The following is a 20,468-nucleotide window of genomic DNA, read 5'->3' on the forward strand; positions in this document are numbered from 1 at the left end:
GATTGGACCCTGCTGTGAAATATTATATAAAAAATTGTAATTACTTGCCTCTGTTAAACATTGAGGAGGAATAGGACAGTCAGCATAGGCAGTCTTCAAGGGATCCCACATTCATAGAAAATTCAATCAGTTACATCAGCATCAGGTGCTTGATAGCTGCTGTTTCAAGACAGACTCACATTCATAAAAATGAATCAATCAACAGAGTCTGTGGACAGGCACATTCTATGATCTGTTACAAATCCTCCAGCAGCACTGAATGTACATTCAGTAAGAACGCTGGATGCAGGACAGGCCAGTAGCTTAATTACATATTGAGCAAGTTCTGGCCAGTGGTCCATCTACAAGACCCAGTAACCCAGTGGATGTTCTGTTGGAAAGGTCTCCAAGTTTGCTCTTGCCCCTAGATATTCCTGCACCACAAAATGCAGATGCTGGCGATGGTTGCTTGAACCAATCAGAGCTTGGCGCTGAGAACTGAAAAATTGTTTAAAGGCATTAGTCAGCCGGCCACCTTCTCCACCGCTCTTCTTCAGACTGAACGAAGCCTCAGCAACACATTGTCCAGCACCAGGAAATTGTAACCTCCCAGGGTCTGGAAATGCATTGCACAAACCTTTCTTCAAGACCTCCTGAAGATGTTTCATCCTCTGCTCCCTCTGCAAAGGCAGGATGAGTTCTGCAACCTTACCCTTGTAACATGGCTCAAGAAGGGTTGCCAGCCAGTAATGATCCCTCTCCTTGATATCACAAATCCTAGGTTCCTTTTGCATGCTTTCCAGAATCAGGGAGGCCATGCAGCGTAAGTTTGCAGAGGCATTCGATTATGAGTCCTCTGGGCCAGTAAGGATCACGTGATCCATAACAACCTCCTCCCAGCCACGTACAACTCCTTGGGTTTCTGGGGACTGAAAACCATTCCTTGAAGACTGCTGCTGAGTGTTATCCTCCACGTCCATGCTGACACAATCCTCCTCCTCCTCCCCTTCTTCCTGTGTGTTTGTCAGGCCTACCTGAATACTATCTGGATAAAGAGGTCCTTGAGAGGTAAGGAAGTCCTCCTCTTCCTCCCACTGTTCTGCCTCAAGTGCCCTGTCCATTATTCTGCAAAGCGTGTGCTCCAACAGGAAGAGAAGATGGACAGTGTCACTGATGCATGCATTGTCACTGCTCACCATCCTCGTGGCCTTCTCAAATGGTGACAGGACAGCGCATGCGTTCTTGATCAATAGCCACTGGCATAGCAAAAAGAAGCAAAGCTCCCCTGACTCTGTCCTGGTGCCAAACTCACACAGGTACTCATTGATGGCCCTCTGCTGCAGCCACTGCAGCATTGCCAACATTGAGTTGGTGGACATGTTACAAATGAGGCGGTTGGTGGGGAGGTTTTATACCCTTTGAATGTCGGCCAGACGAGCACTGGCATTGTATGACCAGTAGAAATGGGCACAGACTTTTCTGGCCTGCCTCAAGATCTCAGTCTTGTAAGCCTGGGTACCTGCTCAAGAACCGCTGCACCACCAATTTCAGGACATGTGCCAAACATGGAACATGGGTCAAGTGTCCCTGTCAGAAGACGGAGAGAAGGTTGGTGCCATTGTCGCATACAACCATTCCTGGCTGAAGCTGGCTTTTTTTTTGCCTGAGTACTTGCGTAGCCCCTTGAATGCTTACGGAGCACCGCTGGTTCAGGGGACAAATCTGCAGAAGAGGCCACAGAGAAGAAGAAAAGGACGGGGTGGAGGAGAGAGCTGTGGCAGAATCACCACTAGCATTTTGGAGGCGTGGTGGCGGAACAAGCTCCAACAATACTGAACCCTGTCCTGCATCCTTCCCAGCTGCCAGCAGAGTTACCTAGTGCGCCGTGAAGGAAAGGTAATGTCCCTGTCCATGTCCAGGTAATATGCACCTTACTGCTGACCGCCCTGTCCAACAAGGCCAAAACATTGCCTTCCACATGCCGTTAGAGAGACTGGAATGGCCTTCCATAAAAAGAAATGGCATTTTGGAACCTGCCACTGAGGTACAGCACATTCCACAAATTCACAAAAGAGGGCAGAGTCTACCAGCTGAAAAGGCAGCAGTTGCAGTGCTAGCTATTTGGCCAAGCTAGCATTCAGACGTTGAGCATGTGGATGACTGGCACCGAATTTCTTTTTACGGTTCAGCTACTGGGGTAGGGAAATTTGCCTGCTAATCAGATGGTGGTGTACTGCTAGCAGATTGGCTGCAAGTACTTGGGACACCTATTGCTATACCTTCATTCCTCTCACTGCAGGTTTTTGAGAGGACTGGAGGTATAGTGGGGTTGGAGATCCCAGGTGAGGAGCAAGGAGAGGTCCGCCTTTTTCTTTGATGTGGGTCTTTCAAGTGCTGTTGCCAACGGATTGCATGGCAGGTCATCATATGTCTGGTAAAGCATTTGGTGCCCAAGGTAGCTGCTGTCCTGGCCACGCTTGATCCGCTTCAGACATAGGTTGCAAACAGCAAATGTGCGATCTGTTGCACACGTGTCCAAAAAGGCCCACAGGAACTTTTTAAAGTAAGCAGGGAGTCGGCAGCAGGGCTGCCATTAAGCTCCCCCCTAGAGGACATCCTGCCTCATTGGAGTTGTGCCCCTCCTCCTCTCAGGCACCCAAGTACAATCAGTGGCCTCATCATCCCCTCCCTCCTTGTCACTGGAGCAAACTAGGCAGTATGCTGCAGCTAGGGGAACATGACTTCCAGTTTCTTGTCCTTCCTGGGCACTCTCTCTCTCTAGGCTCATGTTACTCCCTTCCTCAACCTGGGAACCAACATTGGTGCCTTCAAATCGCTGTGTATCCCCCAGCAGCATGTACCCAACACTGTGGTCGAATAGTTCTGGGGACGCCTCCATGCATGATGGTGGGGCTACAGAAGATGTGACTGTTGACAAGGAGCAGGTGGAATAGGCTGCTTTGGCAGCTGCTTTGGAAGGCAAACTAGTCTGCCTGGGTGACAAAGGATGAGGACGGCTTTGTTATCCACTACACCAACTCTTCTGCATGTTTTGGCGTCATAACATGGCCAGTAGCAAAAAAATTTAAAAAAGGACAAGCGTGCCCTGCGGCCACCTGCAGAGAATGCACCATGTCCATGACTAGCACTGTTGACTGTAGACACAGAGGCTGCTTACCCTCTTTTAGTGGCCTGTGAGTGTCTGCCTCTTCTTGGTGGCATTCCGCACATGATGTATATTTTATTTTGCAACACCACACTACACTGTATTAGATACTGTGTACACCACAAGTGTAGTAGAAAATGTACACGCTATATTAGATACTGTGTACACCGCCTGCACTGTATTAACAACTGTACTATGGCTGCACTATATTGTGTACTGTGTAGACCACTAGAAGTGTAGTAGAAAATGTACACACTGTATTAGATACTGTGTACACCACCAGAAATGTAGTAGAAACTGTACTATGGCTGCACTGTATTGTGTACTGTGTACACCACCAGAAGTGTAGTAGAAACTGTACACACTGTATTAGATACTGTGTACACCGCCTGCACTGTATTAACAACTGTACTACGGCTAGCCGGCTGCATTGTATTGTGTACTGTGTACACCACCAGAAGTGTAGTAGAAACTGCATACAGTGTATTAGATACTGTGTACACTACCTGCACTGTATTAGCAACTGTACTACAGCTGCACTGTATTTTATACTGTGTACACCACCAGAAGTGTAGTAGAAACTGTACACGCTGTATTAGATACTGTGTACAGCGCCTGAAGTGTATTCGAAACAGTACACCACAGAATGCACTGTAGATATAGGCTACAATGGATGCAGAGTATATATATATATATATATATATATATATATATATATATATACTCTGCATCCATATATATATATATATATATGCAGTATCTCACAAAAGTGAGTACACCCTTTTATTTTGTTATGTCTTTGTGACAACACTGAAAAAATGACACTTTGCTGCAATGAAAAGTAGTGAGTGTACAGTTTGTATAACAGTGTAAATGTGCTGTTCCTTCAAAATAACGTAACATACAGCCATTAATGTCTAAACTGCTGGTAACAAAAGTGAGTACGCCCCTAAGTGAAAATGTCCAAATTGGGTCCAAAGTGTCAATGTTTTGTGTGGCCGCCGTTATTTTCCAGCGCTGCCTCAGCCTTCTTGGGCATGGAGTTATGGAGTCTAATGGACACAGAGAGGGCCTCTGTTAGAATGTTAGAAAGAGCCCCCTGACATACTACAGGAGACGATCAGACTGCAGACATGATACAAGAGATGGTCAGAGACTGCAGAAATAATACAAGAGATCAATGCAGCCTCATCAGTGCCCATAGAATGCAGCCTACTAGTTCACACCAAATGCAGCCTTACCAGTGCCCATCAATTGCAGCCTTATCAGTACCCACCAATTTCAGCATTATCAGTGCCCACCAATTGCAGCCTGCCAGTGCCCACCAATTGCGGCCTACCAGTGCCCACCAATTGCAGCCTATCAGTGCCACCAATTGTAGCCTACCAGTGCCCAAAAATTGTAGCCTACCAGTGCCCACCAACTGCAGCCTACCATTGTCCATAGATGGATCACACAGATCAGTGATCTCCTGCTGTCACCGAGCTTGGATTCAAACTCGCGGGCTCCTATGATACACGTCACACTGATTCAATTTCATGCATTGGATCAGTGTGCCGTCTATTACAAGAGCTCGGTCTAGGAGGCGGGACTTTGTTACAGGCATTTCAGAAGCTCAGTGTGGTATGTGTGACCAGGGCTGATGCAAGGATTTTTGTCTACACAGGAAAAGGTATATTTTGGTGCACCCCATTGTACTCCCACCACTCCCTCCCTTCCACAATGAAATTTCCCTGAAATTTCCCTTTACATAAAAGTCCCCTACATTTCCACCTCACAATCAAGGTTCTCAGTGCCCCTCTTACATCAGAGTCAGCAAAGTTCACAAATCACAGCAGCCCTTTCCCGTGTGATCAGCTGTGTTCAATCACCCCATCAGTACCCATCAATGCTGTCTCATCAATGCCACCTATCAGTGCAGTCTATCAGTGGCCATCAGTGCAGCCTATCAGTGCCCATCAATGCAGCCACATCGGTGCAGCCACATCAGTGCCCATCAGTGCAGCCAGTGAAGGAGAAAAATTACTTATTTGCAAAATGTTATAATAGAAACTAAGAAACTTTTTTTTTTTAAACATTCTTTTTTCATTTGTTTTTCAAATAAAATAAAAAAAACAGGAGGTGGTCAAATACCACCAAAAGAAAGCTCTATTTGTGTGAAAAAAAGATAACTTCATATGGGTACAGTGTTGCAATTGTCAGTCAAAGTGTGATAGTGCTGAAATCTAAAAATTGGCCTGGGCAGTAAGGGGGTGTAAGTGCCCGGTATTGAAGTGTTTAATACATGTACCTTCCACAGTCCTAGCACAATAAATAATATGAATAAAACATACACTTCATCTGCTTACCACAAAACATGACCTCCTTAACTTATGAGGTGACATGCGTTTGTCATCTGCTGGATATTTGCAGCCACTTTGCTCAAAGATCAACACTGCAGGTAGCAACACTTTCTTCCAAGAGTGTCCTTTCACCACTCCGTCTGCTCCGGTACTAGGTATAGGTACTCCGCAAGCAGCTCCACCTGGTCTGGTACCAGGTAATCTGCTTGCCCAGTTTGGTATAGTTTGTTATCAGGACAAATTTTTTTTTAACAAATATTACCAGGACAATTAAACAATTTGTTGCTTTATCCTAGTAAAATTTGATGTCAGTACATTACTTTTAATGAAGCAGCGCAGAATATCCTGGTAATGCACTATACAGGGAGTCCCCGAGTTACGAACAGGTTAGGGAATGCCTGTTTGTTTTTAAGTCGATTTTGTTCGTAATTCGGACGTGCATGCGCAGAATGGCGTTTTCTGATGCCGCCTGCCGTTCGTAAGTAGGAGTTGTTCGCAAGTCGGAGATTCGTAACTCTGGGACTCCCTGTAGTGTGCTTTATCAGATTCAGTGTGAGCGGGGGGGGGGGGGGGGGGGCTAAGAGGAAACATTTTTTTTGGTAAACAGATGGTATGTCTTGGTACTACGCTGATCCCACTCCTGTACCTGCTGGTACCTCCTCCTGGTATTACTCAGCTCCTCCCCCTCATTTCACATGCCACCAGTTCAGCGGCAATTGTCATCTTTGTGCTGGACTGGTGGGCTGGAGCCTACTGTCTGGAGGGAGCTGTTTACTCTTTCCTGTGAAGACCAAAAGTTTAGGAAAGCAGCACTGAGAGCACAGGAGCGAACAGCACTGAAAGTTGTAAAGGCCAGTGTTGTGGTAAAAATGTTAACAAATAGTTTGCTAGTGAATGTTTATTTTAGATTTCTCAATCTGTTAGGCCAGACATATACGGAGCAAATTTCTTTCCTGCAAGCACTGAGGCGGGGGTTTGGGAATGGGCAATAGAAGCTGTCCCTGCTGGGACAACACAGTGATTATTGTGATACAGTGATACAGTGATAAGAGCCAATAACACTAATTGCATGTAAAATCTGGCAGGCTGGTTGTATCCAAGTTGATCAATCGATTAACTTGGGTACATTCAGGCTTCCCATACATGGTTCATGGTTCAAACTGTCTATGGCCAGCTTTAACCACTTAAGGACCACCCCACGTACATACACTGCAGCGGAGTAGCCCTTTAGCATGAAATTATGTACCTGGACACAGCAGGAGCCAATCAGCAGGTCCGTCAAACATGATGTCTGCCGGGACTCGCCAATCATTCCCGAGGCAGACAGAACTGCAGTCTGCCTATGTAAACAAGGCAGAAAGAGGTGTAAGGGAATTGAGTGTGAGGTAATGCCAACATCCTTGAATACAGAAAGAGAGAATATGCAACTGGTACAATAGGAACCGCCCCCTTTGACTTTAAAAGCAGAAAAGGAGTAATGAAGTATATAAAAGGCAACCAAGTACCATTTTTTGAAATACAAAAAATACATTTTATCGTCAAAGAACAGTCATTTTTAAAAATATGCAAAGTACACCAATTGAATTCATTGTGTACTCCCTTGGGAGCTGCTAGTATAGTTCATTACAGTACTGCTGGTTTAACCCCTGCTTCTTCTACCCCACTCGAGTAACAACAGACACAGTTCAACAGTTGAACAAGGAGCATTTATTTCGTTTGCTGAAGCATGTTGTATATCGGTGATGCAAGGAAGTATAGGCTGCCTCTCCTTCTTGTTCCATATGAGTAGATAGAAACCTTTCCCTTGGCGAACTGGCCAATGCCCCTCTGAAAGACATTTTGGTACTACTGAAATGCTGGAAGTCCCAGGCCTCCCCTGCCTCTCTTGCCTCCTGCCATTCCTTCCCAGGCCAGTTCAGGAAAGTCTAGGCACCCCCCCCCCGTCTACTCCGTCTGCTTGGCAGCTACTTCCCGGTTCCTGTGCAATGATCCATCCCAGCCGGGATGCCTGGTTTCTTTTCCCAGGGTTTCTGGTGTAGCTTGTAGAGTTGAACCATCCAGCTCGGAGGTCTCTGAACCCACAAGCCTTTACGGTTAGGTTCCTGCTCTCCAGCTCTGGGGCCTTGGACACCCCAGGCCTTTGAGCCTGCTCCTGATGGTCACATTGTGCAGCCTCTCTCGACTTAGTCCCTTCCCATCTCCCCCAGGAAGCATGTGACCTCAGTATATATGTCTGTCCTGCCCCTGCCCATACAAATTAATGATTGGGCCAGAGCCATATACACTGCCTGCTCTTCAGTTCCTGCCCCGCCTTCCTTCCAGAACATTTTCCTGGAGAAGCAAGGGAGGTCTTCCAGGTTGAAGAACAGGTGGTCACACCCCCCTCTATACTACTGCTCCTCCCAAACCCAGATCAAACCCATCAGGCCTAAACAAGAAACAGTAAGGCACTGGCAATTTCTCCTGACATTAACCTGTTAGCACCCACCTAAAGGTGGTGGGCGCTACATATATATATATATATATATATATATATATATATATATATATATCTCAAACCCAAGGCTAATAATCTAGGCGCTGCCAGAGTCAAGCGGAGGTCAGTCTATAAAGATTTGTAGCATACATCCTGACATGTTTCGGAAATTTTTATTGGTACATATTTTCCTTCATCGGGGAGATTTACTTTGGGTGACTTTATATTTACCTGCAACATACATATAATGCATAATATGTGTGCAGTAATATAAAAACAAGTAGTATTATATAATAAATTTGTACAATATTTTGGGATAGAAGGTACTTACATACAGATTCATTGGAATAACAAGGAAAAAATATAAAAACAGTAACGTATAGTCCACGTTGGCTGGGAGAGCTCAGAAAGACCAGCAGGTGTGCAGCTGCGCAATCCAGTACCGGCCAATGCTTCATACACACAAGAGACTCCCTGGGATATGACCAGCAAGAAGCACTATCTGAAAAACCCTAGGTAAATAAACAGGAAGGTTTTATTAACTTCTAGAGTTTTTAATATAAGAGCACAGAAACTGTGCTAACATAGCAAATATAGCCTCGAATTGCCTAGAAAATATTGAAGTAATATAAAAAAATAAATAAAAAGTATTGAAGTATTAAAGTGGATTGCACTATAAGTAGAATTTTGGGACTGCATATTCAGCATCATCAATCAATTATTTGATGTTCACATTATTGATTTGTGAATTAGTGTGATACACGGACACTTTTTGATAATATTGATTATTTTTTCAGCATATTGCACTTTATTGGTATTTATTTGCACAATATTCATTGTGTGTGTGCACATTTATTTCAGCTGCTTTGCAAGTGTTTGCACTTTATATCACTATTTGCACTTTATTACATAAGCTATGAATTATTGATTTTCACTATCGATTTTTATTGTATTTAGAAATATTAGAAGTAAGGTAGCGCCACATAATATTATTTATTAATAGGAAGGTTTTATTAACTTCTAGATAGAGTTTTTAATATAAGAGCACAGAAACTGTGTTAACTTAGCAAATATAGCCCCGAATTGCCTAGAAAATATTGAAGTAAATTTTACCTTTCACTGTGTTGGTAAGTATGCTGTGTAGACAGCAGAGCGGCAGTCCTCAGACTGAGAGAACGCCAACTGTGGATAAGCACTTTAAATAGTGAATGAGTATGTGGGAAACCCAATCAGCACAAGCTGATTGCATAATGCTGGTTGCTCCGCCCCATCAGCTGTAAAACAAAACAACTGGGGCAGGAACTCAAAGTGTCTCTCTGACACAGAGGTGCATGGTGTAGCCCCGTCCCAAGGGATGTGATGATGCAACGCGCTACCACGTCACCAGCGTGAAGTCTCCACTCGTGTAATGGGGATACAGGCAGCAGGGACACGTAGGGGCTCCCCTCTGTGCAAAGGCCCAAGTAGGGATCCGGAAGGACCTCTGTCATCCGCCAGCCATGCACAGTAGGAGCCCACCCGCCAGGCATGTGCCATACATAGCACAGCCCCAGAAACTCGCCACCCACTATCTAGTGACCAAATAGAGCAATAGCAGCCAACATGTTTACAAAGAAAATTAAACAAGGACAAAAACAAATGGGGAAAAAAGGGGAACATATAACAAAAATAAAACAAACTTGAAACCATAACCAAAACAACAAAGAAAAATAAAGAATAAATTCAATACACATACATGGCAGTTAAATATTAGGTGGACATGATTAACAAAGGACTAGATCATCCATATTACAATAAAGATAATGATCATGACCGTATACTAATAAAGTTGTATTCACAGACAATTGATAGGGGGATATGTATATTGAATACAATCCTAACAAAAAGAAAAAAAGCTCTATGGAAGAGAATTTATAATCCAGTGACTTATTGGGACCTGATCATGTAATGGCCCAAGAGATTAAATCTGCATGAAATGAAGAGTGAAAATGTGGCCAAGGATGGTACATTAAAAACTTGTCAAAAAAGGAAAGAGACAAGGGAAAAGAGAGGGACTATAGATTAAATTCACAACCCCCTGAGACAAAGCCTGGAAGAAAAGACTTAAAGTTAAATTGAGGCCAGGTGGTGAAGTGGCCTGTAAATTGAATATCCACCTCAATTCGCACTGGAGGAGGAGCTTATTGTAAACAAGGCAGATCGCTGTTCTGTGACAGGAGAAAACAGAGATCTTGTGTTTCTGCTAAACAGGAACACAGATCTCTGTCTTCTTATGCCCTGTACACACGGTCGGACTTTTGTCGGAAAATCCGATCGTGTGTGGGCTCCGTCAGACCTTTTCTGTTGGAATTTCCGACACACAAAGTTTGAGAGCTGGATCTAAAATTTTCCAACAACAAAATCCGATTGTTTAAATTCTGATCATGTATAGACAATTCCGACGGAGAAAGTGCCACGCATGTCCAGAATAAATTACGAAACGAAAGCTATTGGCTACTGGCCTCTTTATAGTCCCGATGTATGTGGTTTAGGTCACCTTGTTCTGAACGATCGGATTTTCTGACAACTTTGTGCGACCGTGTGTATGCAAGACAAGTTTGGGCCAAAATCCGTCGGAAAAAATCCAACAGATTTTGTCATCGGAATGTCCGACCGTGTGTACAAGGCATTACAGTTAAAGCATCCCCCACAAATAGAAAGTGCCCCCTAGGGACATATTTAACCCTTTGATTGCCCCTGATGTTAATCCCTTCCCTGCCAGTGTCATTAGTACAGTAACAGTGAATATGTTTTTAGCACTGATCACTGTATTAGTGTCACTGGTCCCCAAAAAGTGTCAAAAGTGTCACTTAGTGTCTAATATGTCCGCCACAGTGTTGCAGTGCCGCTATAAGTCGCTGATCGCCACCTTTACCAGTTAAAAAAATAAAATTATAAAAATTTCATAAAAATATCAAATGGTTTGTAGATGATATAACTTTTGCGCAAACCAATCAATATACGCTTATTGAGATTTTTATTATGAAAAATATGTAGCAGAATCCATATTGGCCTAATATGATTTTTTTATTTTAAAATTGTCTGTCTTTTTTTGTTAATAGCGCAAAAAATAAAAACCGCAGAGGTGATTAAATACCACTAAAAGAAAGCTATATTTGTGGGGGAAAAAATGGCATACATTTTCTTTGGCTACAGTGTTGCACGACCACGCAATTGTCAGTTAAAATAATGCAGTGACGCAAGAAATAGCATGGTCATGAAGGGGGTAAAACCTTCTGGGGCTGAAGTGGTTAAGCTGAAAAAAACTTTGAGGGTTTAATACTTCACTAATTCTTTGCCATAGGCCTAAATGATTTAGATTTTTTTTTTTTCATAACAATGCACGCAAAATCAAACAGGAGACACACGTTAAGTAGTTTTTCCTTCACTATATATTTACAACAACAATTTTGTTTGTGTTTCAATTGGAGTTCTTTTTGAATGTACCTTCACACATTCATCATATTTGATGTTGTAAATGCTCATTTAATTGTTTTCATTTAAACCTATTAAATAGATTTCCATTTTTATCTGTAAGACCAAAGTCATTTTTAAGCAGACCACAGAATCTATAAGCATCTTCCATCTTGGCAGGAAATATAAGTTAGCGGCTCTGTCCCTTGTTCTTCTCTGTCTTGTTTCTGGCAAATCATCAAATTTTTCTGAATGCAAACTTTAAACAGATTAGAAATAATCCTTCGGTATCGCTGGGGTGTCTGCCAAAAGCATATGAAATTCCACATATCTAATTAATAAAAAAAAAAAACCTATGATACCATGTCATTATAAAGAACCTTCTACCAAAGTGTGCAAGGCTGGTATTTATCTAACAAATATATAGCAAATTTCTTTAGCCGCAATCATTAAAGCAGGCCTGTACAATATATAACAAAATTCAGCTTTGTGTTACATTCTTTCTTTTTTTTCTATAAATAAATGCTAACTATAGCTTGAAACAAAGCAGAATTGTATGCTCCTTCTGGTGACTGGTCATGTGACCAATGCCAAGGCATTATGTGGTCTTATCTGAATGGGAGAAGCACTGTTCAGGTAGATCATCTGTAGCTTATTCTGTGTAAGCTACATGTTCCAACACAAAGGTCTCATGACTATGGCTAGTTTGAGGCTTAAAGTAGAAGTCCACCCTAATACTAAAATCCCTGTATCTACAGACATCCACAATCGAACGCTAACCTATCTAGCCCTATAAAGAAGAAATCAGTATACATACCTTTTTTTAATTCTGATCCGACCCGATCCCACGCTGAGCTGTCAGCAGTGGCTTTGCTGTGGAGTCGGGCGCAGAGGACACATCCGACAAAGGAAGCCCCATAGTAAGTATATTGGTGATATCACTCCCCATTCATTTCACAGCCGTTGTTCGCTGTGTCCTCTGCAGAGCTTCCACCATTGGAGAATGTATGTATACTGATTTCTTCTTTACAAGGCTAGATAGGTTAGTGTTGGATTGTGGATGTCTGTAGATGCTGGGATTTTAGTGTTAGGGTGGACTTACACTTTAAAATGTCCTAGCGTAGAGTTCCTCACACAGGAAGCCACGGGTGGGACGTACAGAAGGCCATGGAAGTGAATGTCTGTATGTTGCTGCATTTGGCGTAGACATGACCGCTGATTGCTCTGCTCTTGGTCTGCTCGTCACCCATGCTCCGCCCTATTTTTAGGCTTCATTCTCACAAGGCGGATCCGCTGCCTCGGAGTCCGCCTCTGTCCGCCAGCTCAGCGGGAGATCTCTCCATTGATCCCCGCTGAGCCGGCGGATGGCAGGTCCCTCTCTGCTCACTGAGCGGGGAGGGGCTTGTCGAGCGCTGCTAGTTACTATGGAGAGATTGGATGAAAACGGACAGCATGTCCATTTTCATCAGATCTCACCCGATCCGATCCGCCAGGGATGAATGTGAACGTAGGGGCATCCGTCTGATTTTTGCGGATCGGATGTCAGCTGACATGTCACCACTGACATACGTCGCTCCATAGACTAGCTTGGAGCGCCCGTTCTGGTCCGCCATCAAAACTGACAGGCGGACCTGAATGGTCTGACAGTGTGAAAGGGGTCTTAGAGAGTGGAGAAGAGTAGAACAGCAGACGCTGTCTGATATCTCTGAATCCCTGAAAAGGAAAAAGACTTGATTTGACCTCTGTAATATGTAGCTCTTATCAATAAGGTGAGCACAAATCTGGAGTGGAGCACAGGGTGGAAGGGTATTTATGTTTTGCGGTGGAGTGAACTGCAGATTGATGAGGATTGATGTATTGGTACACAGAAGAATTGTTTTCACATACATTTTTCAGCATGTGGGTCTCAAAAATGTATTGGTTTATACACGTTCAGACACTTGATTGATTGTTTTACAGAAAATTGCTTTATACACCAAAATGGTTACACGCTAACACGGATTATTATTTGTCTATTTACGTGTTCATTTAGTTACAAATAGCACTGCACTTATATATATATATATATATACATCTCACAAAACTGAGCACACCCCTCACATTTTTGTAAATATTTTATTATATCTTTTCATGTGACAACACTGAAGAAATGACACTTTGCTACAATGTAAAGTAGTGAGTGTACAGCTTGCATAACAGTGTCAATTTGATGTCACCTCAAAATAACTCAACAAACAGCCATTAATGTCTAAACCACTGGAAACAAAAGTGAGTACACCCCTAAGTGAAAATATCCAAATTGGGCCCAATTTGCCATTTTGCCTCCCCGATGTCATGTAACTCATTAGTGTTACAAGGTCTCAGGTGTGACTGGAGAGCAGGTGTGTTAAATTTGGTTTTATCGCTCTCACTTTATCATACAGGTTACTGGAAGTTCAACATGGCACCTCATGGCAAAGAACTCTCTGAATATCTGAAAAAAATAATTGTTGCTCCACATAAAGATAGCCTAGGCTATAAGAAGATTGCCAAGACCCTGAAACTGAGCTGCAGCACAGTGGCCAAGACCATACAGTGGTTTAACAGGACAGGTTCAGCTCAAAACAGGCCTCGACCAAAGAAGTTGAGTGCACGTGCTAAGCGTCATATGCAGAGTTGTCTTTGTGAAATAGACATATGAGTGCTGCCAGGTTGAAGGGGTGGGGGGGGGGGTCAGCCTGTCAGTGTTCAGACCATATGCTGCACTCTGCATCAAATTGGTCTGCATAGCTGTCATCCCAGAAGATGATGCACAAGAAAGCCCACAAACAGTTTACTAAAGGCAAGCAGACTAAGGACATGGATTACTGGAACCATGTCCTGTGGTCTGATGAGACCAAGATAAACTTATTTGGTTCAGATGGTGTCAAGCGTGTGTGGCGGCAACCAGGTGAGGAGTTCAAAGACAAGTGTGCCTGCAGTCAAGCATGGTGATGGGAGTGTCATGGTCTGGGGCAGCATGAGTGCTGCCAGCACTGGAGAGCTACAGTTCATTGAGGGAACCATGAATGCCAACATGTACTGTGACATACTGAAGCAGAGCATGATCCCTTCCCTTCAGAGACTGGGCCGTAGGGCAGTATTCCAACATAGTAACGACCCCAAACACACCTATAGAGAAAACCAATGCCTTGCTAAAGAAGCTGAGGGTAAAGGTGATGAACTGGCCAAGCATGTCTCCAGACCTAAACCCTAAAGAGCATCTGTGGAGCATCTTCAAACAAAGGTGGAAGAGCGCAAGGTCTCTAACATCCACCAGCTCTGTGATGTCATTATGGAGGAGTGGAAGAAAGCTTCAGTGGCAACCTATGAAGCTCTGGTGAACTCCATGCCCAAGAGGGTTAGGGCAGTGCTGGAAAAATAATGGTGGTCACACAAAATATTGACACTCTGGACCCAATTTGGACATTTTCACTTAGGGGTGTACTTACTTTACTTTTGTTGCCAGTGGTTTAGACATTAATGGTTGTGTGTTGAGCTATTTTGAGGGGATAGCAAATTTACACTGTTATACAAGCTGTACACTCACTACTTTACATTGTAGCAAAGTGTCATTTGTTTTATGTTAATGTATGAAGCACACATTACTGTGAGCAAGCTACCGCATAATTAGCTGAGGTAGTTAGGAATAGATGTGCAAAATAAGTATTTTCACACGTCAACGTTTGACATGGAGGCAGGAGCATATGCATGGATCCAAATGCAAATCCTGTGCGATATGATCCATTCACTCACTCCTGCCCACATGTCAAACTTTGACATGCAACAGGGCGTGTGGCAGTGCTGCGTGTGCATTCACATCTATGTGCTGCCTGCACGCAGCTCCGAGGTTGATATAAATGCATCTGCCAGTGGCTCTGCACAGAGGACGGCAATAATCTACCATCTGAATGAGCACTAAAAGTCTCTAACTTTTGCCAATGTACAGTAGCTGCCTCCTTGTGACCAAGGAAACCATATAGGAACTGCGTTCCTCTCGACCTTTCTCTTGACCATTGCTGCTGCGGACGAGCGCCGCCTGCAGTGAAGAAAGATAGATAGACTGCACCTGCCTAAAAGCCCTTTGTTGGTGACAGGGAAAAGGGGAAGGTACTGAATATGTAAACTAAAAACTCATATAAGCTTTAATATTGTAAAGTATTTAAAAAAATTATAATTTCCAATATTTATAAACCTGCAGCTTTCATTAAATAATACCTGATGATCATGCCATGGTAGTTCTTGTTTAGGCACCTCGTGTTCTGTCCTTGTCTCCCAAAAGTGTTGTCACCCTTGTCTCCCAAAAGTGCTCCTGTGTTGTCACCCTGTCGCATTAGCTTTTGATGGAGACTACAAGTGAGTACTTAAAAACATTATACTTGCACAGTCCTCTCTTGTCATAATCAGGAAACCCTGAGAAATACCATGTAGCCATGGTGGAAGTGCACAAAGGTAGACAGAAAGTGGCAGCAAAGAGGCTGCAAGAGATCAGCAGCACTGAAAGGCAACAAAGGCTAAAAAACTTTTTTTGATAGGCTCTATTTTATTTTAAAATTGCCAGTTGTTTATGATCCACAGTGATTTAGCTACCTTTGTTTTGTGTTTTCGTGTATAGAAATGTATATATATATTATATATATATATATATATATATATATATATATATATATATATATATATATATATATATATATATATATATTTTTTTTTTTTTTTTTTTTTTTTACTTTACGGCAGGCTCATGAACATCAGTGTATCTGAATTGCTGTATGCTACCTACCTTACCATAATTTTCAACTCCCACCCAAGGATGCAGCAGTTATAGTAGTGTAGTATTCTTATTACTAATGGAAGTAAATAGAACCCATTCATGTCTTTCTACACTAAACATACGTCATAAAAATAATTATTTTGACTCTAAATGTCCAGAAATAAAACCAATTAATTACCATCCCCAAAGGCGTTATTTCCATGTTTTGCTAAGAAACCTATAGTGGTTTTGTGATAATTTTGTAAAAAAAAACATGTATTACATGGTACACCCATGACACTGGCTTTGCACTACATTATGTTTTGTTTAACCACCTGACATCCGCGATATGGCCGAATGATGGCCACAGTGCAGATGTGAATTCCCGGGAGGCCGTCATATGACGGCCTCCCCTGTGCACGCTCCCTGCGATCAGAGACTCGGGTGATCACGGATCTGAGTAAGGGGCCGACCCCGGCCCCTTACCATGTGATCAGCTGTCAGCCAATGACAGCTGATCACATGATCAAAACAAAAGCTCGGTGATCGCTTTTATTTTCTCCCCACGCTGACAGTGGAGGAAAAAAAAAAGCTGATCACCGGCTCACCTTAAAGAGACATTGGTCCCAAAACGGAAGAGGCAATTATGCCTCATAATTGGAACCTAAAAGTGCCCACAAGTGCCACCTATCAATACCCACCAGTGGTGCCAATCAGTGCCACATAGAAGTGCTGCCTATCGGTGTAACCAATCAGTGTCCATCACTGCCACCAATCAGTGCCCATCACTGCCATCTATCGGTGCCCATCACTGCTGCCTCATCAGCATACATCAATGGCGGACAAAAATTACCCGTTTTAAAATTTTATAATAAAATAAAATAAAAACTATTTTTTTTTATTTGGTCTTTTTACATTTTTTTTAACAAAAAATAAAAAACGCAGAGGTGATCAAATACCACCAAACGAAAGCTCTATCTGGGGGAAAAAAATTATAAAAATGTAATTTTGGTAAAGTGTTGCGCAATTGTCATTCAAAGTGAATCAGCACTGAAAGCTGAAAATTATTCTGGAAAGGAGGGGGGTTTAAGCGGTTAAAAGAGAGAGCACGGTGGTGGCTCCTTCCTTTTGGGCTGTCTCACTAAATTAAATAAGTCACTGATTCAGCTGTGTGTGTAATCTGACACTGCACTATGCCTGCCCGTTCTACCCCCTCCTCCATTCACAGAAGCTGTGTTATAGCTTTCATAATTGAAAAGCCTATGAATGGAGGACAGGCAAATTAATGAAAGGTCCTCCTCCATTCATGGATGACTTTTCATTGATGGAAGTTATAGTGTCTATGGATGGAGGAGGAAGGCGGAGAAGGCGAGCATGAATGGCACTGTTGACGAATACCTATGGCAGGTCCAGCACTCAACCCCCGCAGCACCTGCACTCCAAGGACTGCATTTAAATGGCAAAAAGATTGTTTTTTAAAAATGATAATGATCCTGATGCAATTTATTCCTGCATACTTGTAAAGTTACTGAAAGGTCTACATTAAAATTGAACGAGGGCTCATTTAGACTTGAGGTTGGAGAGATGTTAAAAACATGTGGTTGAGCCCCCTTTAAGCTGCAATGGCAGTGGTTGGGGGTGTTCACATGCCGCAGTCATGATTCTTCCCCTTACACCTGTGGCAAAAACTATCCCCCACTGTGTCTGGTGGGTAGTACTGCGGCCGGAAAATGACCCTTTAAAACTAATGGGGAAGCGCCAATGTCAGGATCTAGGCTTGAACCTGGGATCTCTTCTGTGTCTGGCAGTGAATCTTCCAATTGAGCTATCTGGGATAGTTACATAGTTAGTAAGGTTGAATAAAGACACCAGTCCATCCAGTTCAACCTGAGTGAGTGTCTACAATTGTCCCTATCCCTGTACATTGCACACTCACATCAGTCCCTACCCTCAAGGAGCCCACAATCCAAGGTCCCCATTCATATACTAGGGCCAATTTTGGACAGAAGCCAATTAACCTACCTGCATGTCTTTGGAGTGTGGGAGGAAACTGGAGTGCCCAGAGGAAACCCATGCAGGCACAGGGAGACCATGCAAACTCCAGAAAGGGAGTGTCGTGGTTGGGATTTGAACCAGTGACCATATTTATTGCTAGGTGAGAGTGCTAACCACTACACCACTGTGTCACCCCATTCTGGATGCTGGACAACTCCCTGCCTGATCTATTGGACAATCCTATCTGATCCATTGGACAACCCTACCTTGAGTCTTGATTACTGTTGAACTTTGAACTCCTTGCTCCTCCCATGGACTTCCTATATAAGCCTTGTCTCAGCGCTTCCTCTTTGCCAAGTTATTGTTCCTTCTCAGCCAGTGCCTTGCTCTTGTCTTCCCTGCTGCCGTCCGTATTTGCTACCACTCGTGATTGACCCTTGGCTTGTTCCTCGACTACTCTATTGCCTGATCCCAACCAACAACTACTCGTTACCGACCTTTTGGCTTGTTTACTGACCATGCTGCTGTTTAATAGACATGTGCATTCGTTTTCCTCTGAATGCATTTTCGTCCGAATTTCAGGTATTTTCGTTTTCGTTTTGACAAACGATAACGAAAGCACAGAATCCGAAAAATGAAAGATCCGACATAAATAAATGCTTTATTTTCGTTTTCGTTGTTACAACAGTTTGATATAGAATAGGAGATTCAACGTGACTCTGACAATAACAATCTGTGTCTATAGAACCTGTGATCGAATGTGCCTAACCTTACCTCTATTAGTCCAAGATTATATAGAGAAAATATTCGACAGAGAAAAAAGATTTGACAGAGAGAAAAGATTCTGCAAGTTACTGTCCTAAAAAGTGTTTGGGGACCCGGGTCCTGCCCCAGGGGACATGTATCAATGCAAAAAAAAGTTTTAAAAACTGCAGTTTTTTCGGGAGCAGTGATTTTAATAATGATTAAAGTGAAAAAATAAAGTGTAATATTCCTTTAAATTTCGTACCTGGGGGGTGTCTATAGTATGCCTGTGAAGGGGCGCACGTTTCTGGTGCTTAGAACTGTCCCTGCACAAAGTGTCATTTATGCAGGAAAAAAAGTCCTTTAAAATCACCCGCAGCTATTATGAATTGTCGGCTCCGTAATACAGAGAACACATTGAAAGTCATTGATAAAAAAAAAAAAAATAAAAAAAAAAAAGCGTGGAGGTCCCCCAAATTCAATTACCAGGCCCTTCAGGTCTGGTATGGATATTAAGGGGAACCCTGTGTCAAATGTAAAAAAAAAATTGACGCGGGGTTCCCCCTAAATAACCATACCAGACCCTTCAGGTCTGGTATGGATATTAAGGGGAACCCCGCGTCAAATTTTAAAAAAAATTGACGTGGGGGTCCCCCTAAAAATCCATCTGAGCATGCAACCTGGCAGGCCGCAGGAAAAGAGGGCGGGACGAGAGAGCGCCCCCCCTCCTGAACAGTACCAGGCCACATGCCCTCAACATTGGGAGGATGCTTTGGGGGTCTGTGACCCCTCAAAGCACCATGTCCCCATGTTGATGGGGACAAGGGCCTCATCCCCACAACCCTGGCCGGTGGTTGTGGGGGTCTGCGGGTGGGGGGCTTATCAGAATCTGGAAGCCCCCTTTAACAAGGGGACACCCAGATCCCGGCCCCCCCTGTTTGGAATGGTAAGGGGGTAAAAAAGTACCCCTACCATTTCACAAAGAAAGTGTAAAAAATAGTTAAATAAGACAAACACAGGCAGGTTTCCGTTACATCAGAGGGGGGCGGGGTCACCCATACGTCACTGGGGAAGCCCGGGTTTCCCCTTGTGTCAGAGGGGCCGGGGTCAGGTGACGGGTGGCCCCGCCCTCCGCATATAACAAACGTCAGGCCGCCGGGATCCCTGCAGTGTCTCCTCTGTGGAGACAGAAGATGGATGGATTCGCTGCGCTGGATCAGATCAGCCATCGCTGGACCCCGGAGAGATGATCATCCGTCGCTGGATAGCAAGAGTGGATTACCACCGCTGGAATCTTTTTTTTAATTTTTTGTTATTTTTAATAAAGGAATTTTTCAAAAGTGTGTTTGTCTTATTTAACTATTTTTTGCACTTTCTTTGTGAAATTGTAGGGGTACTTTTGTACCCCCTTACCATTTCAAACAGGGGGGGCCGGGATCTGGGGGTCCCCTTGTTAAAGGGGGCTTACAGATTCTGATAAGCCCCCCACCCGCAGACCCCCACAACCACTGGCCAGAGTTGTGGGGATGAGGCCCTTGTCCCCAT

The sequence above is a fragment of the Lithobates pipiens genome, unplaced genomic scaffold (assembly GCF_037356315.1).
Source record: "Lithobates pipiens isolate NorthernLeopardFrog02 unplaced genomic scaffold, aLitPip1_a1.2 Scaffold_23, whole genome shotgun sequence".
NCBI lineage: Eukaryota > Metazoa > Chordata > Amphibia > Anura > Ranidae > Lithobates > Lithobates pipiens.